The sequence below is a fragment of the Xiphophorus couchianus genome, chromosome 6 (genome assembly GCF_001444195.1).
Source record: "Xiphophorus couchianus chromosome 6, X_couchianus-1.0, whole genome shotgun sequence".
Lineage (NCBI taxonomy): Eukaryota > Metazoa > Chordata > Actinopteri > Cyprinodontiformes > Poeciliidae > Xiphophorus > Xiphophorus couchianus.
Window position 1 is genome coordinate 14,320,860 of NC_040233.1, and position 27,695 is coordinate 14,348,554.

At 36.8% G+C, this 27,695-nt stretch overlaps 1 long non-coding RNA gene across 1 annotated transcript; it reads right to left on the minus strand.

Annotated features, from left to right (window-relative positions):
* Positions 1-1,021: 1,021 nt before the first annotated feature.
* LOC114147151 (uncharacterized) lies at positions 1,022-27,593 on the minus strand. Its single transcript, XR_003596030.1, has 3 exons — positions 27,362-27,593; positions 2,065-2,121; positions 1,022-1,931 (listed from the first exon to the last, which is right to left on the minus strand). It is a non-coding gene; the product is annotated as an uncharacterized LOC114147151 (long non-coding RNA).
* Positions 27,594-27,695: the final 102 nt, after the last annotated feature.

Below are 27,695 nucleotides of genomic sequence, written 5' to 3' on the forward strand. Positions count from 1 at the left end.
CAAAAGGTTACATTTGTTTACAAGTTTACATTTTCTTGGCTTCACTCCAAAAATAACATGGTATGTTCTCTTGTTTTTCCTGGTTTGAAAACTGTAAGAGAAATTGATCCCTTTACTATGTCAAATTTACATCCTAAGAAAACAGGAAGTCGATTCCAAAAAGTAAAGAATAAATTGCAGAACTACCACAGCTTTTTTGTTGTTGTTTGTTTTGAATAAATAGTGATGCCGGTTCTATTTTTCACATTTTCAGAAACAACCATTTATGTGCACACTAAATATATCCATGTAATAAAATATAAATTAACTTTAAGAGTCTTTCCACATCTTTATTTGTGATGCTAATAAATGTTAAGGCATTATTTATCTCAATGGTCAATAAACACAAACGCGTAATGCTCCTTTTTCTTGTTTTGGAATAGTTAACGGTGCCAGTTTACAGACTACTGCATCCTAAGTGCACAACAAAGGATTATCACAGATCCTTTCTCCCTGCAGTTCATAGAATCTATAACATCACTGTTTCCAACAAACTCATTAAGTTATCACATCCCTGCTGGTATCTGTACTATCCTACCCAGTTGCACATTCCTTGGAGCAGAGTATGCCATTTTTGATAACTGCACAGTATTAGTGTCATAATTTTGCCCTTACTATACTGATATTCTTATTTTTTTAAAATATGTATATTAATATATTTGTCTTTAACCTACATGCTTCCATGTCATGTCACTTTGCTGCAGTTACATCTGGATGTCCCAACTGTGGTACAATTAAGAATATTTCTATTCTATTCCATAAGTGTGTTGCAACAACTCAGCAGAATCTAGTTCCTTGTAAATAAGGAATATATTTATAGGAATAACATAAACACAAGGTACAACAACAACAGGTTGGTTAAACCGGTTGGCGTAATAACACTCAGAATATAACTCTTGTATAGCCCAATAATTCCACCTTTGTGTTGCTGAATGTTTTATTTTTTCTGCATATCACCATGATTTAAGATACAGTTCTCCACATTATTAGAGTGTTTACCATAAAATGTAGTTGATTTATGTTTACTACAGTTGTACAATTCCCTTAGCAAGTCAATCTTAGAACTAAGCATCCTTCACATTAATAAACTGAGGAAGTAAGATGTCTTTGACAATAAAGTTTGGTTAGTCAGGCTAAGATACATAAAAAACAGTTACATGTTTTATCCCCATAATCTCTAGATTACAATGTTGAAATCAAAGCCCTATAGTTACCTTTCAGATCTCTCTTGTTAAACTCCCTTAGATATTTATATGACAGTAAAGTTTTTTGTTGTTTTTTTTCACTGTACAACCAAAGTAAAATGGTAAAATATAAGACATAAAGTTGCCGTCTAGGGACACACACAGTTTTACAGTCTATTAATTTATGAATAATTAAAGGCTCTCAGTTGTCCCAGAGGAAATTACAGCACTTTGTCTTTCAGAGCAGTAACTTGTTTAGCAGTGCCCACATAGAGCATGCTGCAGTTTCTGCTGTCTGAAGCCTGTGAGCCCAAAACACTGAACACCTGCACTAAATTTACAAACTGCAGATACAAAATAGGTCAAGAAAGAGTCTGCAATGTGCTTCATATCTCTGTGTTTAATTAGGCGGAACAAATATGTTCAGCATTCCCTTCTCTTGCTGATCGCAGTGACAGGAACTAAGTTATCCGTTTCACTTCCTCACACAGAGGAGACTTTTATTCGCATTTCAATTTAGGAAAGTATTGAAATCTTATGTGATTATTTCTGTCACAATCAGGACGAGAGATGACTGAGGATATGCAGATCCTTTCCAGTTTTCTGAGCGGTGAAAAGATGTCCAAACAACAGCTGTTATTGCAGCTTTGCTTGCTTTGAGATTTGAAATGCGTCTCTCCCAGCGCCAGCAACAGTAAACAAGCGCGTCTGCATGCAGATGACAAAAACAAATAGTTTACAATCTCATCAAAGGCCAAGCAAACCATGGCGGATTTAGAGCCAAGATACTGCCGGTATAAAGACTGTTGCTGATAAAAAAAAAATATTCTGCCACACTAACAGGTATCTGATGTTGGAAGAAACAGGAGCTCCTTCCCACTGACATGCTGCTTTGAATCTATTAGAGAGCGAGAGCGAGAAACAGAGAGAGAGAGAGAATGCTGTTATTTGTTATGCACATTATAGTATCATGCCATCATGGTGGAAATTGAAATAGATACGATAAAACTTAAAAGAACATTCTTTGTTTAAAACAGGAAATCGCAAATATAATGAACACCAAGACAGAGAGGAAAGGTTGATATGGATGTAATTAGTCTCCTGTCCGTTGAAATGTTGAAAAGAGACAAAAGATCTGCTGGAAGTGTAGACCAATTCGTGGAAAGCCAATTAGAATCACTTTAAAAGGAAATAAATATTTGACCTTAGTTATTTGACTGGTTGAGACCTTTTTGTTTTATACAGTAAATCAGGCTTCAGATATTAACTTCATCTCAGTCACCAGATTAAATCAATTTGTCTTATATTATATACTGTATATAAAAAATATATAATTACAGTAAAGTCATAGAATGTTATCAGATGACTTCAAAACATTATTGCTAAAATATCAGCTCTTATGAAAAATATTCAGTAGGGCTGAAACAATTATATTTAAATCAAAATAGGCATTATTTGGAGCGAACTAACCAGAACTCTGGTGACCTCACTCAAGAGGTATTACTTGGATTCTAGTTGGAGACTTATAAAGCCGTTGCATAATTTTATTGTCTGTGTTTTTTGGGGGGTTTTTTATATCCGAGAGGGCGACTTGTGTTTGAGACTCAGATCTGGCTCAACAGGTCCAAGTCCTTAAGTAAAGACTTACTTAAGTCAGACTCAACTTAGACTTGTGTACTAACAAACTTAAAACTTCCTTGAACTCCTAAAGACTTTTTTCTTAACAGTTTTTATCCCATGTAATGAAGAGTGACAAAGTCAGTATCTGAGACATAGAGTCTGCAGCGTCTGCATATGTTTTACTGAGATTGGATGCGCTTCATTATTACCCGGTGATGTTGCTTAATTATGGGCTGTCAATGTTAATTCTCAGTGTTCCAGGTAATGAGTGCTATACCTTAACAAAGGCTGATTGGTCCATCCTTCCTTTGTTCTTAATGTTTCTCACTTAAACTTCTTTAAAAGTAAGAGCAAGTAACATTAGGAAGTGTTCAACTTGTGACTCACTGAGATTAGTTTGAGATGTTCATATAACCAGCCAAAATATTAGAGAGTTCTTGTATTTTCTCAAAGTCTAAATCCCCTACCCAACTATGGGAACTGCATGCATTTCATGTTTCAATAATAGGTGAAAGGCAGATAAATGATGGAGGTTGAATTCAATAATGAAAACTGATAAACTTACAGTTTAAGAGAAAAAAAACCCTAAAATGTTCTAAAGAAAAGCAATCACCCAAAGATTGTTTTGTCAACCAAATAAAAAAAATAAAATTCTATATATTGTGGTAAAATACACATAGCATTTAGAAAATGTACTTGCTACTAATATTTTGAGACACAAATCAAGTATTCACTCTCCAGTTTGTCATTGATCGCTTGATGTAAATCTGCAAGCTTACAAGTTTGCCCGCAAATTATTTTTTTCATCGAAATGAAATGCTGAAAAGCTGACTTGTTTCATGCATATTTGTACAATTGTTTTACTTTAATTGCCATACTTATGACTGCTTGTATGTAAGACTTTTTCCATCACAGCCTCATCAGTTTGTGTTGTTTTTTAAAATATATTTTAAGTTTTCTCATACAAATTGTGTACATATCTTTACACTGAACTACATGTGTTGTGTTGCATTATGCAGTTTATCTGGGACAAATTTGGATGTTTTCTCCTCAGGATGAACCCGTTTTTGCCTGAAGGTTAAAATTTCCTCAATCTTTTCTGGGGGTTTTTTGTGGGGTTTTTTTTGCTATTCCCTTATTGGGAATACGTGTTTTTAGACCTCACATTCATGGTACTTCCCACCGCAATGTTAAATCACATGTGGGTCGAAGCATTAGAGGAACTGCATATAAGCCAATCCTTACTTTTGGTTTGCACCTAAAGCCGATGAGTATGTAGATCTACCGATATCTACTGTATGTCAGAAAAAGATTTTATGTTTTATTTGGACACAATATTTAGATAGTATATCATACTAAAGTCCCAGGCTAACAGTAGCAGATTGCTTCTCCCCTTGAATCAGCATCAGGCAACTATTCTGGGCTCCAACATCTCCCCATGGAGCTATTACTCATGATAAGTAACAAAATATGCATTATTCATTTGGTAGTATTCCGATTGGCGTGATGTGTACCTGGGGCTACACTTCCAGGCAGGAGGAATAGGTGTCCATAAATAATGCCGATTTTATGTAAATAGCTTCAGAAACAGCTGGAGGAAAAGAGGCCCCTAAGATAGATTAGCTTTACATAGCTCAAAACAACTTTTGGTGGGGTAAAAAAAAAAAAAAAAAGTATGCTTGAGATGCTGAAAAACAGAAAGTGAGTTAAAAAGCCTCATCTAATCAGACAAAAAAAAACTGAAAATGACCTCAGAAGAAAAAGCTTTCCTAATAAATCATCAGAAAAAGAAGATAAATGATCCAAGGTGGAAAAGATAAATTAAAACCACAACAGTAAACAGAGTAAACAAGGGGTTCTCTTTCATACATAAAGCTGGAAAATGACAGACGGAAGCACCATTAAACTGTCTTTTTTCCAGTTAGCTATACCATACCGTTTGCTATTTTCAAATATTGAGTTAATACCAATGCCATCCTTGAAAGGTTATGAATATAGAGAGGTAGATTTATAGAGAACAGCTACTCAAAAGTATTTGCAGCTAAAAGAGGGTAAATGATGTATAGATTGCCCATTCTTCTTCCCCGTAATGGATTTTGAAAGAAAAAGACGTAGAGCACCTTGCAAAGTATTTGAACCCCTTGAAGTGTTTTTACATTTCGTCATCAATCACAGACCTTTATATATTTAAATGGGATGTTATGCAAAAGACAAAGAAAAAGTGGGATAAATGGACAAAGTGGATGAAGTACGAAGAAAAAGTTCAGTTTTCTGTGGCGTGTACACCCCTTTTGACCAGTCACCCCTAAATGAAATCCAGTGCATCCAACTGACTTCAACAATCACCTAATTACTACACAGAGTCCAACTGTGTGTAATTTAAAATCACCTGTTCTGGGAAAGCCTCAAAGATTTGTTAGAAAACAAGCCAACAGATCGTCCCCATGGTGAACCATAGAGTCAGTCATGGTTCCGTGGTTTTCTTCAACAGCAACAAGGAAGCTGGCTAAACTTGATGCCAGTTTAGCCACATGTATAGAGCTACATGTGGCAATTTCAATTATGGAAGGGCAACTGCAGAAGGAAACCTGTCAGAGGAGGAGGAGCTGAAGAGTGGCCTAGGGGCCATTTGCTCCCCTCGGAATAATGTTGTGAGGCCCCAGACTTGTGCCAACAAATAGAGCTGAAACAGGAGAACACATTTTGTAAATTTTTTATGAACTATGCATATATTACCAAATGAAATATTTGACACAAAGAAACAAAACCAGCGGTGAGTGTAAAAAGGTATAACTTTGTAGATGCTTCCGACACGACAGGTACTGATCTAACATGCAACTGACTTAAAAAACAAGCAGACGAATCAACAAATGTAAGAGGACACTAGTTAAATAAAAATGTTGTTCTTTGAAAAATTTTTCACATCAACACAAAATTGCAAAATACTTTCTTATATAACTAATGAGGGGATTCATCTCAGACATATATTCATGAAAACTAATAGGAGAAAACAATCCCATGAACTGACTGCAGAGACTTTTTCATTTTTATTCTCTGTTATCAAGCAATTAGTTTCCTCCATTTATCATGCAGAGACTTCAGCAGACAATATTGCATATAAATGGCACATGAACTCACTTTCTCTAATGACAGACACACATGTGGTGGAGTAGCAATCACAGACTTCATTTCCAGATGGATTTGCATATTATTTGACAGAATAAAGAGGAGCTTCAACACAGGAACACATAGTGAGAATGAAGCAGCGGGTTTTTTGTAGATTGTACACATGAATACTGAGGCCAGACACTGCCTGATAGAGCAGATAATGTGACTATAGTTGATGCAGAATTTTATATCTGTTCAGAGTAATTTATGTGAAGAAAATGTCTGCAGTCAGTTTAATTAATTACTTTGTATAGAAAAACTGAAATTATTTGTTTGGTGCTTTGGTTCATAGTCTGGGCAACATAAGACCTTTTAGTGACATTTAATTATTGTAGCTAAATTTTTGTAACAGACAAAGACCTGGATAATTTGAGTGGTTTCAGAGGTTTCTAAAACAAATTGCTTGCACAAACACTGTGCTATTAGCCAGCTCTTGTGACTGCTGCATGTATTTTGAAGAGTACAGCTAAAAATAAATATCAATTCTGATCCAATTTAATTTAATTTTCTCTCTGTTTGGAAACCCATTAGCTTTCAAATTGTTCAATGCATATCCATTTGTTTAATACTTTTCCCAACTAAATGCTAGTCAAATCACAGTAAATAGGCTGTAATAATGTGATGCTGTTTTAGTCTTATTTAAACCGATTAACAGCTTCGGGACAGTGTACATTGCCTAAGGACGCTCATGGGGGAGCAGATAGCCAGTCTTCCAAATGGAAAGAAATTGCTGTTCCTTCTGTGTAGCAGTTCTTTTACTTCCTAAATGTTTAGAAAAAATACCAAAGAAAGCTAAAATCCTTCCTTCTCGTACTACACGGATACTTTCCAAATTTAGGGGATGCTGTTAAAACCAAAGCTGCAAATCAGACAGTAAATTTTAGGGTTAAATTATTTCAGGCTCACGTCCCCAGTTGCTAATAAATGCCTAACTTTTCACCAGGTTGTTATGGCTCATGGGGATACAGCAGAATGCTGCAGAAGGAGGTTACTGCTGTTGTGAAAAGCAGTAAAAAATATATATTTTTGATGGATTGTGTATTTTATTTCAACACTAATATATAACTAGGCCTGAAAAGAGTTGATCCATAATATTTGATTCATGTGCGAGTTTTTATGTTTTAGTTTTTGTTTGTAAATGTTAGGTTGTGCATGATTCCTGGAAGGATTTAAATGTTCATTTAGTCACATTCATCACATTCCTGTTTTCAGCTTCTATTATGAATCATTATGGTGTTTTTTTTTTTTTTTTTAACAACCTTTGCTAAAGATGTGGAGTTTTCAAAAATCTGACCTCTGAGTTACTCTCCCTTATGTTGGAATTTTGATGTTCAAGACACTGAACCTCGTTTCATCTCCAAAGATTTCACAAGATATCCTTGCTTTAATAGAGCCTTAAAAATAAAAAAGTGCTCTACTAATGGTAAAGCAATGCTGAGAAAAAAAAATTTGTCTACAGGGTTTTTTTTCCCCTTTTCTGTGAAATATTTAAATGTTTCAGCTTGTGAGAAAGTGGTTGAGATTGAATTCATCCACCACTCGTCTCAAAAAGATTCCTACTTTATTTCATCTTAAATGATAGTTATTCGCAATACATTAGCTTCAGGTTGCTGTTTTAGGCCTTATTGACACACCGTGGATTTGTTTGTCGTAACATTACATTCAAGCATATGTTTTTAAAATAAAGTATTTTTATTACAGCTTTAGCAGGAATTCAAAGGTTTCAGCGTATACCAGTCAGACACAATATGTAACACCTTTCTGATCACAGCAAAACCAATAAACACTTGCAAACTTAGAGGCAACTTATGAAATGTTTGAGGCAAAGCTGAAGCTGTCTGACATAATTTGCATTTCTGCTGAAGTGCTGACTGTCAGTTCATCTCCTGAGATTGCTGTAATTTGTCACCATCTCTAATTAGAGGAAATATGCAAAGAATTTGAAAACCCAAAACCTGCTTCTCTTGCTTTTTTCAACAATCAGATAAGCAGCAAGGAGTCACAGAGACAAGATGGGGTTGTATTTTTATGGGACCGTTTTGTTTCATACTTTGCAGATGAAAACCTGCTGAGGCTACTACAATTCATAATATCAACATAATATTTGGACTATGAAATATTTAGAATAGGTTGATGCATATTTCTGAATGGTGATAATCACAGAAATCCCAATATTTCAATGAAGATGCTAAATCCTTGGCATTAAATTATGTTTATGATGGATTCAAGTTTGGTAATTATTCTTCAAAAGATTGAAAAAGGATTAGTAACTTTTTAATTTACTGTTTTTCTCCCATAAAGTCTGTTGTTTACAGAAGCCAAACTGTCATTGGAAGAAAGTAAGAATAGAGGAATGGACTAGAGGGGAAAGGTATCAAGTAATGAAGAAATTATAGAGGGTTTTCCCCCCCTTCAAACCAAAGAAATTAGCATACAAAGAAGAGTGCACTCCTGGCAACAGACAGAATCTGCACAAGCAGCTCTCAAAGAGACTTCAAAATAAATTAAGGTTAAGTACAGAACACCATTAGGATCCATTTGTGCCTGGTTTCAAAACATGACTTCATATAATGTGCTATACTTCATGGCAGAATGATGTCGAGCCAAAATGGAGCAAAAGGAAAAAAAAAGGAGGAATTTTGACAGACTTGTCAGAATCAAAACATCAGCAGCAGTAAAAGCTGTGGCTTTGCTCTCTTAATGGAAGGTCTGAGAGCTAAAAAGTGGAAGACTCAAAGCTAAGAAGTGTCATTTTCCAAAGTCCGAAAAAAGGAAGTGATTAAAAAAAAAATGTTTTCAGCCTAAAGGAGAAATGCTTGCCAAGATGGACAGAGGAGAGATGAAATACTGAGTGGAGGGGAGGAGCAACAGTCAAGGCCTGAGCCAGCTGCTCTGTTCTCACGTGGAATGGCAGTAATTAATCTGGACACTTGGCTGCTGGGTGGCATCACCAATAACGTGTGTTTGTGTGTGGGGGTGGGTGTGTGTGTGTCGGGGGGTGTACATGCAAGTGCCTTTTATCAGTGATGACATGCACACGCCCTTTTATTGTATGTTACCCTTGAGGTAGCCATTTGCATTAGTGTCAGACCTGGGCACATAAACTGATGATACACTAGCACACATGCATGTGTTGACTCAATTAGTTTAAGTTATTCATAAAGTAATATGGCTTGAAATGATTTGAGAATTTTTAAAAGTAATGTTTTTTTAAACAAGATTGCTTAATGTGAAAAAAAAAGTAATTTTATTTTGCTTCTGAGGACAGTAAGTTGCCATTGATCTTTGCAGACCTACTGTTTGAATTTACAACACGCTTATTAAAAATACATTTATGCCTCTTGAGGGCCACAGGGGGCTGTAGTTGACAGCCCATGCCAGACCACAGTGGATCAAAAACAAAGACACCTACTGCATTGGTAACTACTCCCTTACAGATCCAACTTCCACACAATCACTCATGTCACAGCCATAACCTGACCTGGACAGCTGTAAGCTACAGAACTGCTGTAAAGGGAAAAGGGCCAAACTGAGGGACCACATCCAGCAAAAACATTAGTATTCAGGCAGCAGTTTGCATTCTGGTCAACCAGCTCTTGGAAATTTGATATTCATCCATGTTCTGGTTCTTTTTTTAATACCCACTTCACAAGAAAACATCTGGTCCCTCAACGGATAGAGCTCGCATTTCTGTCATGGGTTTTAACCTTGTCTGACTGTAGTTCATTTATGACAATTGACTCGATTACCACCACCAGCTGCTGTTCGGTAAGTAGAGCAAAACTGTAAAAGTGCAAAACTTTGAAATGGATTAAATGAGAGTTAATCAAATCTTTCACAAAACACAGATTTGTCCAAAAACTATCCATACATCAATTGTCTATACTCGCTTGTCCTTCCAACGTTGTGGTGGAACTACAGCCGATGTTCACCAGTTATCAGGGACACTCTATGATCAACAGTCCATTACAGATCCGTAGACAACGGTATGCAAAATCCTGAAATTTTCTTACTGCTTTCAATGAAAATGTTCTAATGGAATCACGTTTAGATAAGAATTTCATTCCAAAATATGTTTCAACATTGCTCTTTTTTTTCTTTTTAGGTGTAAAACTGTTTTTGCAGTTTTACATTCTTAGTTTTCAACCAGGAAGGTTGGAAAATTCAGGATCACACCAGCTATGAAGAATTTCACACTTTCCTCTGTCAAATACTTTACTGAAGCTACTTTCATGCACACGATCAAAGCCAAGAAAGCCAAGCAAAACCTCTCACCTACAAACCCCCCATGGGTATTACTTCAGTCCAAGACGTGATTTTAAAATCAGGATTCTGCTTCACCACCATTGATGATTTCCACACCCTGCTTATTGATGTCATCTTCAGATATCTTAAAGTTTGACAGAAAATATCTCTCTATATATGTATAGTATAGTGCATACCACATAGTGCACACCATCTAGCGTGTTGCGTGTGACATAGATCGATAGCATCATAGGATCTTACATCATGTACTCTGTAAGTCTCATTCATATTCATTTTCACTGTCCAACTTGCACATTAAGGACAATAGTATTTTTGCTGATGGACACACCAATATGTTGTCCTGGAAACATGCAATCATCTCATAAATGCCAGATACTTTTCCATGCTGATGCACTGGGACTTTCTCTACTTTATTGTGCATCGCTAAGTACTCCAGGGATTAAGTCACACTAGTTACAAACAGAAAGTTTTATGGGTTTTTTTGAGTCACTGCCAATTTTATTTGTACATTTTTATACCCAAAACCAATATGATAGAGAAAGTCAGATAAAACAAGACAAGCAAACAAAAAGTAACATACAAGTAGATAGACACTTTGTGATGATGTGTAGATAGACACACATCAACACTTTGTCTACACAACTCCAATTTTATCCGTTTTATTTCTAAAGTATGTTTAAATTGCATTTGTTATAAAATGTTTTATAAAGTAGTCCCTTAATATGATGTATCATCTTGGGTTATATTGAGGAATATGCAGAAGCAGTAAAAGTCAAAATTAGACACAGCAAGGAGGAATAACAGAATAAGCTGAAAAGCAAACTACTAAGGAACAATATAAGAAATGTGTTTGTATATTGTTAGGCCTGTCACGATAGCAAATTTTGCTGAGCGATTAATTGTCTCAAAAAATTATTGCGATAAACGATAATATTGTCTGAAGACCTTTTTACACTGATTTAATGGAAATGACATAATAATGCATGTGATTTCCTGCTAAAGATAGATACATTTTATTTTCAAAAGAATATTCAACACTGGAGCTGATAAACAAAATAAACAAAACAACCAAAAACAAAATGGATTCTCAGTCTCCATTAACAAAAAATGTACTTGATAAAAACTAAACAACATAAAGCCAAAGTGGAAATAAATACTGCATTCAACCAAAAGAGTGCAGATTATGAAGTCTGTATACTATGTTGCCCTTCAGTAATCATTAGATTTAAATGGAGAAGATGGGCACATCGACTACCTGATGCAATAGTTCACACTACATGATTTTTTGCTCCTATTTTTCCCCTTATGACAATCTTAGAACGTTGATCTTTCTAAGATTGTGTGGTGTGTTATGGTAGATCGTCGTTGCCGCTCCGATCCAAATCAGGGTTTTTTTCCCGACTGGGATCTTAACTACACCTGTTGAATGTGACAGGCAGCCAATCAGAAAGCGCGGATTCTCCTCTGTGTTTTCTGAGGGGAAATTACGTCGGGGAATCCCAAACAGCTGACACGGCGCAACCCGAAGTCCAGCGGACATTGGAGATGATACGTGGAAACAACATTATTGTTTATTCAACATGCAAAGAATATAGAAATGACAAGAGGAGGAGTTGGAGCGAAATTGCTACCGCAGTTGATAAACCTGGTAACTTTTCAGCTGTTCTTCGTTAACGTGACGTAAATAGGTTATAATGATTTTCATTCAGTCAGGACTTTACGCTGACACTAGCCACATGCATTGCAGGTAGATTGTAGTAAAGCATTGATTAATGCCTGGTTTTAAAATTAGTTCACTGGACTTGTAGCCATTATTTTGTGCCCATTGTTGGACACCACACGGCAGGAACGAACCGATCGAACCGTTATACCTAGGATTTCTGTCGGCTAATGTGTGGTCTGTCAGGTTTTGAAAATGGGCCGACAATCAGCCCACAGCTCCAAGATGGTGTAGTGTGCGCTGGGCTTTACACTAAGGAAATGAGGAAGGGAGGGTCAGTGGAGAGCACCGGAGTTGAGCCTTTTTTCATTCGGTGTCATCAACAGAAAGAGAAAAAAGTCGGAAGAGACGATAATGCCGATAATTGAAATGACGTCGATAGTTTTAATTTATCGTTTATCGCGACAGGCCTATATATTGTACAAATATACAAAGAAGATCATAGACTTCATGCTATTGGGCAATAGAAACTGAATCAATGTTTGGCTTTTTTAATTATTAGTAATTATGATTAAGATTTTTTTATTGATCAAGTGATTGGTAGAGTTACAGTTTCTTTAGTTGAATCTTATCCCCACAAGATTACCTGGAATTATTAACCCAATGTGCCAGTTTCTCATGGCAGAATTAATGCCACACTACTGGACTGCAAACACACACTAACATTAGACTCATCACAGACAATACTCTAACAAAGTCTAAGAATTTATTAACAAAATAACTCAACCCTACGGTTAAAATATTCTGCACCAACCATGAACTCCATCTACTGGTCCAAAGATAATACATAGTTAAAAATTCAAATCAACTAACTAATGAACTATGGAACAGGGATGGAATAATGAAGAATATAAAGTAGAAGCAAAAGTAGAAAGTCAGAAAGCAACAATGCAGCAAATCACAATTCATTATAGACAAGCATGAATGCGGAAGCAAAAAGGGAGTTCCACGTGTGAGGGGATTAGGGTGCCTTTGTGGAAAAGTCCAAGCTTAGGGGAACAATGGGTCGCAAGAAACATGTGTTTAAGCCTAGCTTTAGAAGCTAGATAAAGAAAACATGGCTCCAGTGTATGGGAACAGAATCAGTGTGTGGGGGTAAGAAAGAGAGCGAGAGAGATCAAGGGGGAAAGAGAGAGGGAGGGAGAGAAAAAAGCCAGTATGCCACGTTATACACACTCTGCTTTGAATATTTGAATAAAATCATTTTAAAACATGGCAGCATTAACACGAGAAAAAAAAAAAATCTACAACCATGCCAAGTTATTTTCAGCAGCAACCAACATGAAAATATGATTGTATTGTCTTATTTAACCATCTCTGTCCAGACACTTAAAGGACGTTTTGTCTTATTGTGAGGTGATCAGTCTCAAAGTCAAATTGAAGTGATGTTCTGCGGCTGGTCCAAACAAACCAAATGAGCTGAATATGCAACTGTAGGGCTCTCTGGGAGAACCAGCAGAATATTTGCTGGGTTTAAAGGGGAAATCGCTCGTCGACTTGGAACAGAAGTAGCGTCAGTGACATTCTGGACTGGCTGGACTGCAAAGGATTTTCTATTTCTCAGTTTCTGCCATACTCTGAGCACTGTTAGCACGTTAAAAGTTGCTTGTTAAAGGTTTTCTAGGTAACACTTTGAGCCATCATCTCTAGTAGTCCCAGAACAGAACCAGTCTTCAAAGATTGATTTTCCATAAAAATCAAGATAATTACAAAAGGCCTTCAGTCAGAGGTTTCTTTAGGGTAGATGTAATACAGACTGCTAAAGGAGATTCTTCCTGACAACAGCCATCAGCATCTTGAATAACACTTTGAAGAGCTTGGAATGATATAAACTACAACATTTAATTTTTCTTTGGGACAAAAAAAATGTAATTTTAATCTTTATGATGAGGGAGTGCTGGGAGAATCTGGAGAATAAGAAGTATAGAAAGGATAAAATTTTGACCCAGGTGGATGATTACAGAGATGTTTTACATAAAAACTGTGACTCACATTGTCCGAGCATAAAATTACGTTGTAAATGGGTGTTTATATGATTCAGGGTAGCTGTAAAAAGGTCTGCTAAAGGTTGTTTGAAACATTTAGGCCTTTTTCCAGTCCCTTGCAAATAAACCTAAAATGAGTATAATTTAAAAAACATTCAAGCCTATTTCAGCCTATTAGTTTAGCCCATTAACAACAAAAGGACCTTGGCATGATACATGGTGGAATTAAAATAATCATCAGTCAATCATAAGCAAAGATTGTGAGAATGGCTACTGCAGGAAACATTCAAATTCAAAATACACACTTATTATGTCTAATTCTGAATGACAGATACTGGCTGTAAATGGAGCAAGCAAGTCCCAACATAGACATTCAGGGAACCTACAAAGTAGTCTTATGAGGACCTGAAAACTTCTAATCAAGACAGGGGGCTGTCTGCAGCTCATGTAAAAATGTTAATATACTCTGTCAAATTCAAAGAGAAAGAGTGCTTTAAAGTTTCATAGAAAATAAGACAAAGAAGAGAATAACGGTGGGAATAAGTGGAAAATTAATTATCCATGTGCTCAGTGGTCAACCTTGTACTGTCTGATGAAGGACAAATTATTGACATAGGCAGCACTGTAGCCTGATGCCTGCAGGCAGCCAAAAATGGTAACATACACAAAAATAGCCTTCACCCTCTTTCCATTGCACACACAAACGCATACGCCTGCACACACACACGCAACCTGCTGTAATTAAACTTAGCAATGTTTGAGTTCTGAACACAAAACCGAAACCCACTCCCCATTCAACAGTAATGCTCTCATGTATCCTTGTACAAGTCCATCCCCAGCTAATGGGAACAGTCATCAGGGGTGTTGCATCAAACTGGAACACGTGCATTCTCTTCCCGTTTCATTTCATCACACACATACAAACAGAAACACATTCTGTCAGGCTCACACACTCAGATACATGTGATTCCAGATAGCTATTGATCTGCCTTGTGGCTGATGGGGCAGTGATGAACTTCCTGTACTACAAGCCAAAGCTGTTCTTCCCTGAATAGTGTGAAACCTTCTCACTTGATGCTTTTATTGTTTCTGGATTGCTGATGTCTTTACTTTTATCTGTGTCCACTGTGCATAAAACATGCAATATAGACCAAATGTTTTGTCCTCAATAAATTGATTTCAGTCCAGATTTCCACAGCATGTTAGCCAAACGATTAAAAAGTTTTTCAATATATGAGAGATAAACTCTAGGCTTGTATTAATGACAGAAATCCTTTTGTGAAAATAAAATGCTCTGAGTCCCAGCAGCTCTAATGAACCTTGTTGCTTCTCTGTTAACTTTTATCCTGTCAGTTTGGATTTGTGTCTGTTTGGAATATATTCTGGTGCCTGCAGCACTTTTGATCATTTGCGAGACTGTGTTTTTGCTCTTTACAAACGTTGATCCTATTTTTAAGTCCATAAGAATCAGCAGAAGAAAAGATAGGTTCAAGGTTGAATGAACAGAGGACATTTTAGAATAGTGGTGGCAAAACTGCAGGCCAAAATTGCAAAGTTAACAATACATATTTATTTCTAATTTTCTGTAATGTAAAAAATCTTACTGTAGTTTTATCGACTCAACTAAACATGTTATTTTTTTAACAAAACAAAAAATGTGGTCAGATTTCTACATTGAAAAGATTTGTAAAGCATTGCAGATGCTTAGAAATGCATAGAAATCCCCTAAATGTTTTTGGTTAAAAAATAAAATACAATTGGCAACAAGTTGACAGTGTTATTTCAGTAAAAGTCAAAAGGTGTTTGTCCTTATATTTATTCTATTCAAAATAAGAATTAGAAATAACAAAAAAAAAAACATGGTTAATATAAGATTCTGGTTGTACCTATATTTATCATTTTAAGACGCTTTCTAAACGCTCTACATCTGGTTGAAAAACCAGTCTCCATCTGCATCAAAGACAAACTGAAACTTTGTTGAATGGTCAGGCACCTGCAACTTTGAGACTCCTGCTTTACAAAGGACAAAAAAAAAAAAAAAAAAACTAAAGCGAGGCTGCAGCTTTTTCATCATTAGGCGGACAGAAGGTAATGTCATTCCGTCAGTGAATAGAAACAAATCAAACATAAAGTGCTCTCTCATTTTAAATGTACAAGGATAAAGGGCCACATTAGCTACATGTTAAGCAAGTCAACCATGACCTTAAAATCTGAAAGGATCATTAAACTCTTTAAAGGTAACCAAAAAAATCCTGAAAATAATGGTTAGCCCTGACCTCGCTTTCCCCGATTCAAGACCTTCCTTTTTTGTTTTGTTCTTTTCTTGACCCTCCCTTCCCATCTGTTCTCCTCTCTCCTTATGCAGGAAATGGAACAGCTAAAGCAAAGTCCGACTGCGCATGTGACAGAGTTGCAAGAAAAGAACGTGCGCCCTACATGCCCCTGGCAACTCCCCTGCATTTTAAAAGGAGCCCATCAATCTCCGTGTTCAGGTCCAGAAACACTAGGAAGTGGAGTAATGGTTTCTATAGGCAGGAGTGTGAATGAGCATGATTCCTGAAGTGGACCTCTGTTAGAGATAATGGAATGTAATGGAGGTGAGGCATCTTCTTTCATTTCCTACCTCCATTCTTTACTTATGTCTCATCTTTGACACTTTCTTCACATTTTTCACAGAAAAAGGCCTGTGATTTCTCACTCTCTGACAGATGTGCTTCAGTTAATGCTTTGCCCTGGGCAGCACCTCTGCATAACTCATATTCTTTTAGGAAGTGCCGCAGCCAAAGAGGGCTTAAAAGTTAGAGAATTTTGTTTCTTAACTTCATAAGAAAGCCAAACCCAAGCAGAATATTAGATGTAAAAAATTCCCATGTCTGTTCTCTCCTCCTTCATGATAACAAGCTCTTAATCCACTTAGGGGTTTTTTTGTCACTTAAAAAATAAATAAATAAATAAAATATAGTTTCCAACTTGTCAGACATTATTCACTCCACCCCCAAACAACGCACATAATCTAAAATTAAAGTAAGAAATAAAATAAATCCCTGTATCAAAATAGTATATCCTCTAGTGATAGCGTAGAAAAATAAACTTGGCTAAGGAAGTATAAATCGTGGTAACCCACACATTATAAATGTGATATGTGCACACACTGAGTAAATCTGATGCACACACACACAGGCAGACCTATCAGCAGGATACAAACTCATAGCTTCATGAGGAGCGCTAGAAGCTTAGAAGAGGATTTACCTTCAGGATTTATCATAAGAGCTTGGTAATAAGAGAGAGACAGACAGAGGGTAAAAAACAGTCAACTGTGAGCAGCACTGAGTTCTGCGCTCTAGGCTTCACATTGCTCAGTGTTTGGGGAAAACTGAATTATAATTTCAAATATTCCTCATATACTCTTCCTCCAACACCTCTTGCTCCATTATTCTCAAAGTTTATCCTTTCTGCTCAACTGTAGGCTCAACTCTCCAGCCGGGTTAGCTTTTCGTCTCTACTAGGTATTGAAGGGTGACCTACAGGCCAGAAGGAACCTGATCAAATCTGTGCAGCAATGTGCAAAAGTGTAGCTGTGCCAGAACTAAATGTAAATTCTTATCAAGAATGTGTCTGTATATTTGTCACCCTTACTTTAAAAATATGTAGTCTGCCACTACCATATGCTACAAAAATAAAAATATAACGCAGCAATGGCGGTGTGAAGGTTTCAAGATAAAGTACAATGTCATTCCTCTTCCAAACATGCTGATTGCATTTAAACAGATCAGATTTGCTCTGAACTGTTTAAATGCCAGAATTTAATCCTAACAGGATTATATTGTCCTACTTCACTGACCTGTCGAAACAGTTGCAAAACATCTTAAATGCTACAAAATGTGGATAAACACAGATCATTCTACATCCAATCTCTATGACTGAGGTTGACTGAATCACTTATTGTTTTCATGGAAAAACTATGTCCACTTGATTTTTCCAAACAAATCTTTTTTGAACAGTTCTCCCTATTATTTTTTTGACTCCTATGATTTGTAAGAAATGAAATGTAAAATGTTACTTTGATGCAAAGATTATGTGTCAGCATATATAGTTTTGCAGTCCAGAACTATATATTATATACTTTAACCAATAGCATTGGTAGGTCTTAAAATAATAAAGTTGTAAAAATATTTTCACCTATAATGTGATACTTTTTCTGCAACCACTTGCTGGTGAGAAATCAGCTTATATTAAATGACACTGGTAGGCATTCTTTAAGTAAAATTTGAAGGTAGTAAAGTAGAAGATTTCTTGTAAATCTTATTTTTCTGGATGTTAGAAAATGGTCCATTTGAATAGAAAGCCTACAGAACTTGCTTTTTTATGGAATACTTTAGGTCTGAATCTTTTGCATATCCTCTGGGGTCTAATGCAAATTTAGACAAATTAAGTCAGTAGCATTTGTCCTTGCAAAACTGCCAGAGGAGTCAGGCCACAAAGAGCCCTTCAAATGTCTTACCTCTTGTGTTTAATTTTGACAGTTTTAGAAAGTTTCATTGGTCTGACTCTGCTGTAATGTCAGTGTTGCCTCTCCTCCAAAGTAAACCCACAGAGTACTTTACATGTATTGACTCTAAATCCATTAAAGCTGCACATTTCTACACAACTTAGTGTTTTGATTTGTCCCTTCAGAAAACAGTCCCAGGAAAACAGAGATTATGATTCTATTGATTTACAGCTCAATTTGAATTAACTTTGAATTGCTCAGGAGTATGTGCATTGCCCTGCTAACCATTTTAAACTACATTAATTGTGGGATAACATGTTCTGTTAAACAACTTAAAACTAGCACATCTTATTCACTATTCTGGAGATCAAACTAAGTTAGAGAGAAACATTAAAATTAGGCATTGGGCGTCTCACTGTTATGCCCACCTGTCATTGCACTTTATGTCAGAAACACTTTTTTTTTTTTGGTGGATAGAATATCTCACCTGAACCTCTTTTTAGACCTTGTTTCTTACCAGATAAATTGAGATGTTTCCAGCAAAATATGAGACTTTAGTGAGGCTTCTCTCAAAAAACTGAATTACATTGTGTTACATTAGCCTGATTAAAAAAAAGTAAAACAAAAACAAAACACTGTTGATGTTTTAAACTTTACCCAATCACTAAAGTTTGCCCTTGACGTATGCAATCTGCCAGTTCCATGTTAGGAAGCTTACCAGAAATTGCCTGCACTGTAAACAACCATCCTCCACTGTGAAGAGAGAAGAGCTGAGCTGGACAAGGCAGCTGTTAATGTTAAATATTTAAAATCATGGCCAACACAGACCGAGCGGCTTTGTTCACGTTCTCCCCTGCCATTGCTAAAACTACAGGCAGACGACAATTATATACAAAGCATAAAAACAACATTATCATTCACAACTTCTTTCCGTTCACTGATTCAACTGGTAGAAATTCTATCGGAGAAATTCAACTCAATGGGAGAAAGTCCAGACTGTGCTGTGAAAAGAAATTTGAATCAAGAAGAATTGCAAAGTTAGGCAATGGTCTGGCAAATATCACATCATCTAGAATTTTTTTGGGATCATGAAAGCAGGGGTTTCATATTCACATATGTCATTATCACCACTTGGAGGAATCCCTAAAAACAATTGAAAGGGACCAGATTGTGTAGTTGAAGAAATTTTGGCATTCTTTAAATAATTTAAAATTTTCTGCAACATTTCTTTGCAGCTGTTCATGCATCAGTGCAGGGAGTAAGGCACAAGATTTTTAAAGGAATAATTACTGCAGAGTTGAGACTTAATTCCTCCCTGAAATGCAAACCGGCATTATGCCAACATGGCCACTGTAGGCCAACAATGATCATTTTGGGGTGCTTATCAAACACCATTACATGCACCATATATCCTTTTATATGATCTGTGAATGGACTTTAGTGAGGAGGATGTGCACTTTGTCCTTGCTTTAATGGTCTTGTAAGTTGATAGAGTTGCAGCCACAGAGACTATAATGTCCCTGATGTATCATATTCTCCTCCCGCCTTCACAGCAGGACTGCAGACTATGCTGTGTAAGGTCATCACCGTGACTCTGCTGCGGGTCCATTTCAAGGAAACGACCCATGGACGTGCACAATTGCTGTTGGATTCCTGCAAACATTAAGGTCATGATAGAAAAAATATTTTGATATTACATACCATATATATCTGAACAAATCCCTTGCATCCCCATCCCCCAACCCCCACTCCACAAAAGGGTAACACCTTTAAGAATGACCTTGCACAACAGTTTGGTGCAGCTCCACACCCTTATGTACAAACATAGTTAGCCTTTATATTTCTGAGTGGTAACAGCAGAAGCAGATTTTTTGTATATTTTGGAGCATGCACAGCATATATTTCAGAGACCGCATTGAGATGGAAAGATAGTTCTGACACTTCCTGCACTATAATCTGTACTCAGTGGTGGTATTTAGCCTGACAACCCTTTATTTCAAAGCAAACGATATTTTATACATATTCATGCATCCCCTAGCATATCCTTTGTGCGACCTCTGCAGACACACGCGTGCATACACAAAGCCTGAGTAATCTGAATACGATGTACTACCTCAAAGAATTTCAGGCCACAAATGTCTGATTTTTCAGTCAAAGCGCATTACTTCACATGTGGCTGACAAAGAAATGGAACTGAAGGAAGAGTGAGATGCATGAGCTGGAGAATGATGCAAAGAATGAGAAACAGTAAAACAGAGATGGCAACAAAAGTAGGCACAAAGGAATAAAGGTCGGATGGGATGAAGAGCAACTCTGTGTTGCTCTGTATCGGTTTTTATCATAAATGGTCATAGAACAACAGCAGGTGTTTAAGATAATGTCTAAAAAAAAATACAAAAAAGTGGCCTGATTCATTATGCACTTTTTTTTTTTACCCCTCCAAGGGGTCTTTTTGTGGGCTCTTGTGTCCCTTATACGATAGTAGGCTGACAGGAAACAGGGAAGGAGAGGGGGGAAGACATGCGGCAAATGCCGTCTGGTCTGGGAGTCGAACCTGCGACGGCGACTCAAGGCCTCCAAATACGGGTCGCGCTAACCACTACGCCACCACGGCACGCCCCATTATGCACTTTTTATCCAAATCCCCAGGATACTGAAATTAAAGATTTCAAGAAAACTACTCAACAAAAGTTGAGTATGTATTTTAGAAACAGATTTGGCCACTTTAAAGGCAATTACAGTGACATATCATTAAATCATTATGCAAAACCTTAATCTGCAGGACATTGTGTTTTGCATGCCACTGCATAATGTTTTTTTAAAAACTGTTATAAACAGAAGCATAACAACATTCAAGCCTGTGCACATTCCTCTGCATACAGAAGGAAAGTATCTGAAAAGACATGCAGAAATACAGCAGCCATTTACCAACTCTTCATTCTAGACTGGCAGTATGTCAGTCACTTGGGGTTTTCTGTCACCTCTGATTTCCCATTGTGCGCTTCCACATGTGTGCGAAAAATCAATTTATGTTTTCTCTGTCATTGCTGTGGCATATGAATTTTATTATGGAATATTCCAAGAGGTCTGCATGAACCTGGATTAATTCTACATTCAGAATAAATACACTTCACCCTGCAGCCAACAACTAGATAAACATAATGAATGCAGCATGCTGGAGTGTAAGGATTGCTATAATTCCTAACTTCATCCTAAAGTTGAAGTCCTTCTCATGCTGTATTAAGAGAAAATTAAGTTTTTGGCTCCATGGACTATAATGCAGGTGCATGTCTTCCAGTTTTTGACAGAGATTAACAATAGCATTGTGGAAAAAGTCTGCATTATCAACTCTCATAGGCAGCCATTTGACTGAGCTGACCGAGTGAGGACAGAGTCAAGTATGATTGGAAGCTGATGCTGGGCAGCAAAGCCTTCGGCCAGACAGTTCACAGCTGACCTCAGGGAAACAACTACACCAATGTTTTTTCTCTCTAATGACCATATGTTCAACAATGGTGTGGGTTATTTAGAGCTGAAAGTACACACGCAGTAAGGAACTACTGTGTTGTTATTTTTGATTGTCACTATCTGGACACCTCCTATAACTCCTGAATGTAAAAGTGTTGCTAGCATCTTGTGTCTTTTTTCGTTCCAAAGACCAAGCACTGGTTTTGTTGCAAATCCTGTAGTCTGATGCCCTTTTGAATCCGAGTTAAAAACTGAATATATAATTGGAGTAAAGGGGATTACAACCATCTCTCTAAATCAATATTATCTGCAATCCTAGTAGAAACATTTGTGTAGCAGCAGATGACCAAATTGGAATTAGATTACCAAAACATAATGTACCTCATTATAAGATGGTGAAAACAGAAGCTAAAAAAAAAAACAACTTCTGGACATGAAAAAACTAGGCAGCAAATCTATATGAAAAAATTATTCGATTTTAAGACAAATCAAGAAAACACTGTATATTTGCTTGGAACAGACAGCTGGTGTCACATTTATAAAATTCCTTACAGCCAGAAATAAAGCATCACTTAAAGACTTCGATATCTCCACGAGCTTCCTAAAATGTTAAGAAAAAAAAAACTGACTTTCAGGAAAGGGGAACGTTATTTACTCCTTGTAAATCAAATGAGAAAATGTTATGACATGCTGATAAAATAATAAGAAACTCCCGAGTTCTGAATGTAAAACATCTGAATCAGCATGGTATGGATATGCATCATATCTGGTGCATATCTCTGCAGTTTCTACATCATTATTCACCTTAGTATAGTATCAGTTAAAGGGTATTTTTTTGTCTCCGTTTCTCCCAAAGCTATATTGCATTTGTATTCATGGCTTTTAATGTGTTCTTATTATATATAAAACGATTCCTCAGCTTGCTCTGATTCAGTGTGTTTTCTTTATCAGCATATTTTGCTGTGTGCTGAAGTATGACAAGGCTTTATCCCTGCTGCAGGCAAGCAACAGGCAAAGATTCTGAATGCACACAATATAAAGCAGCTCCTCTGTCTTGATATTATCTGTCAGATATCATTAGCTTATACTCGATGCTCATAGCCAGAGAATATCGAACAAGCAGCCATCTGCGTGCAACCTACATTCAGCAGGGTACGACTCAGTGAAAACCTAAAACAAGACTGTGGTTTTTCACATTTCAGCTACTGGTAGGAATATTTCCAGAGACACAAATAGATCTAAAGAAGCTGTAAAATTAGCACTTCGGGGAAGCAGAAGTTTTGACTGTCACTGGCTATCAAAAACTTTTCACTACATTCTCAATACGCTGTCAGTATGTTGCTACCAATACAGGAATCAGCTCCTTGTCTTTTATTTTCCAGGTGAGTACACGCACAATATGCACATATATTTAGTTACGCATCTCTCTGCTGTAACAAGTACCTGTCTGCTTGACACATATTTGTAATGCCGGTGTTCTTGTATGCATGTAAATTCTTTTTGAAAAAAAGGTGACACGGCTATGGATTTTAAAGTTCCATTTCCTTCAATGTTATGTTCATCTTCAAGTTCTAATATATCCTTCTAAGTCAGGCAGAAATCTGACATCTTTGACACTTGTCCCTGCTGTTTTGGATTGACAATGCAATGTGGTTTGTGACAGAGACAGCAAACTAATCTGCCCTGCCTCAACCACACTGGAGAGAAGACAAGTGATTGCACTCTTGATGGAGGTAATTCTGAAAAAAAAAAAAATAAGGATTGTGCGAGAGATGGGGGCGGATAAATGACAGAGTTTGATGCTTTTGTGTATGATAATCTTTGAGTGACGGCATTCAGTCTTCTATGTGAAAATCAGCAGAGGAGGACAACCTTCTGTATCTTTTGCACAATTCTATGTGAAGTGGGGACGTGATTGTGTGAAAACTCTGAAAAGATTAGAAGTTCCTGAAAGATTAAGGAAAAACTGTCTAGGTCTATCCCTTTAGTAACTAAAGTTTGAACCTCTGGAGAAATGGCAGTTTTGCTATTATGCATTTACAAAAATTGATAAACCAAAATGCTTTTGAGCAGCAGAAAATTCTACTTAGCACTGCCTGGTACTAGATTGATCTAGTAAACAGGACAATGATCAGAAGTAGAGACATTTATATATATATATATATATATTTTTTTTTTTTTTTCCTGATGGTATTTAAAGTTTTTTTTAAACAAAAGTGATATTTCCAATATCAAAATGTTTTTAAATGCAGCTTAGCTGTAAGTGACCAGTTTTATGTGTAACAGAACACATTGAAGTGATAATGCTTCTTATTGATATTTCTTTGCAAGTCTATGATATTTGCCATGACATTTCCAAAGTAAGGGCAACAAACATAATCAAATGCATGAAATGCACATGTAAAAACTCCCACACAGAAGCTTGTTTTGAACCCGAATCATCTTGCCATCTCCTTTCAAAGTGTATCACTTGATTTTAAAATACAATTAAAAGACATAAACAAAGAAACTGAAAAATGAATATTTCTGTAAAGAAAATACAACCAAAAGGCCAATTGCATTTTAACAGCCAAGCTGTCTGAGAAATGGTGAGTGAGAAAATGTCAGCAGGCTCAGATGGATGCATATCTTTCTACTTATAGGCTTTTAGTGAGCTTTTTAACTGCAAAGAGAGATTAGTTGGTACTTTAGATATCAGCTCATATTTCATATATGCGCCCTCATGTTTCAAGTACATACTGTGTATAGTAAAAAGACTGACTTTTGTGATGAATAAATTTTATCTACACACAGAAGGGGCTTTAACAGCAAAACAGCAATTTTCTCCATAAAACACCCCTTATTTGAAGTCATCCTCAAAGCACCAGTCCTCTGGCAATAGAGAAAAGATGATCATTAAAAAAAAAAAAACAAGACGCTCTAAATTGGAACAGTCTTACAGAGGCAGAGAGAGAAATGACTGTTCAAGCCGGCATACAATGAATCTCAAAAGTCTACAAACTCATTTTGAAAAGCTGTGTTTTTGAGAAGTAAAAACAAATAAAAGAAAAAGAAAAATGAATAAATAATCATAAATACATTTGTTGGGGGAAGAATTTTAGAAGTATGACCAGGTTGCATAAATGGGGACATCTACAAATTGAAATCGTACTGAAGCACTTTGCGATTCAGTTTTAGTAATTGATCTTATTTAGTTCACACCTGCCATTAATTGTACGGAATCTGGAACAGTTAGGTTTTCAGCTCACCTAGTAGATTTTTCCCCCCCCACATTTGAATCACTTACAAAAAGCCATGGTTTGTTGAGAAGTTATTGTGTTAAGACCAAAGAAGTTGCAGGTATTTCCAAAAAGTGCTAGTTGTGTTTTACATGCAACACAGATCTCCTGTATTCTCCATATGCCTGGACTAAGAAGTAGATAAGACCACAGAAAACACACCCAGTCTTTGACAAAAATCTCCCAAAAGCTTGTGAGAGATTGCTTTGTTGTCTGTAGAAACCAAACTTGATTTTTGATGACAGCAGAAGAAAACCGTAAGTGGCACAAAAATAAAATTTGGTTTTAGCATTGTGATTCAAGGTTACTTTTCTTCAGATGACATGCCTGTCAGCTTTGACCTGAGACCTTCAGATATTTCCTCAAAAGGTGAATATTAAAAAGGATTTCCTTTTTCAGCATACAATCTAAATCAATAAAAGAATGCTTTCACCAGAAGAACATTACTTTTTGGTAAGGTCTATTCAGAAGTCATTGCTAAATTTGACAGAAAATCAGCAAAGAGCTGTGGACAAGAGATGTCCTCACAGTCTAAGGGTGGGACAAGTCAAGATCTGTGGGACTCACAGTCCTTCCATAAAAGACTGGTTGTCAAATTGTAAACTAAGGGTGTACACACCTACACCATCTCATTGTTGAATCTTTACAAATCTCCACACCCCTCTCTCCCAACATATTAGTTTATTTTTAGTTGAATTGTACCAGATCTCAATAAAGGTGGAAGATGTTTCAAAATGATTTACAGCACTCTGTGCTTTATGACATCAAAATCCGACACCATAAATAGGTGTATGTACTTTCTAGAGCCACTGTATGCCAGTTTGAGCAATTCATGTTGACAAGTTCTGTGGTTCTGTGGTCTTTCACACTTTAGATTTCCATAAAACTAAGTGGTTAACTACAGTGTATAAAGAGTGAAATGTACTCCCGGATTTAAATTTGTTCCAGATGGAAAAAGTAAAAACGGGGGGGAAGGACAGGGATATTACAGACGGATTTTACTGGGCAGGCCACCTCAGGTCTTGCAGAAAAAGTAGCAGTTACCATAGTAATTGAACAGAAAGCAGCGTTGCTCTTAGTCAGTATTTGTGGCACACGTCTGACATCTAGTGGTTATTCTTAGGATAGCAGTGTCCTACATCATTGGGAATCAAAGGACTACAAGTTTCCGCCACATTAGTCACTGAGGGTAATGACTGCTATCAAGATGTACTGGTTCATCTGCAGTTCGAGTTCCCTGTCCTTTCAAAGAACACCTGTTTAATCAGATTATAGGTTGTAGCTAGCGATAAATTAGGACCAGTCTAATCCTTTGTGGAGCTAAAACTGAATAAAAGCTCAGCAAGTTTAGCTTGATGTAAATGCCAGTACTAAATAACTGGCATTTACAATGCTTGAAGCTTGAATTTCAAGCTTGTTGCACACTCAAACTTTGTGACCTTTTCTGCTCCATCAAAATGCCATTGAACAGGGTTGCTTTGTTGCTCACTAAACAAGCATTTTGTTTACTTACTCCTCCAAACACAAACCAGACTTAGATCTGAGAGTCGTCATCAGATTTAATCCTCTGTGAAGGCGTCCTGAAGTCAAAAAGGCAACAAGCTTACTTGGCCTGATTGAAAAGCCACGATAAATTTCGTCAAAACATTGACAGGCCTTATAGCGAGCTTAAGCTGCGGCACAACAGCACAGAGAACCAAAGGATACATGTAAGCAGAGGGATTCACAATTATTTGTAAACTTTTACAGTAAACTCAACGCTGAAATGGAAATAACTGGTAAGTTAACATTGTAAACTTTTCAAAAGGTGTTTACGTACACACATATTGCATATCCACGTAACGGGCAAAAGCTCATGTAGCAATATAGCAATAGCAACCATATTTTCTACCTCAACAACACCCAGCTTCAACACAAAGCAACTTAAAAAAAAATAAAGTAAGATGCTAAAGACGCAAACCCACTAAAACACTTAGCAAAAACAGCACAACATGGTTAACCCACACAAACTACCTATCACATTAAAACTCAAGCTTTGCCGTTTCCAACAACCAGAATCACCATGCCACATGCAAAACCCACCGAACCAGCAGCCAAGAAACAGAACTCATTTCATGCAGCCAAAAACATAAACTGGGTCCTACCTTTGCTGTTTAATGGTCATAATCCATATTAGAGTAAATATTTCCACTCAGGTCATGTAATCCATTGTTCTTGCATTACATTGTTGTGATTCCTCATTATTTTTAAACTTTTCTACCTACTTGGATACCCTGTGGAAAACAGGCGGACTTTCCTTCACTTTTTGCGCAGCTGAGGATTTCACTCATTTAGCCAAGCGTTTTCCCTCCTTGTGATTGGTGGATGACGTTGCCAGGTGATTTGTAAACTCCCCCTGATTCTGTTCTGTCAATCATCCAAATTAACCGATGGGCTCCAGATAAGCTGCCCTGCACAATTTGCGTTTCGTTTCTGACT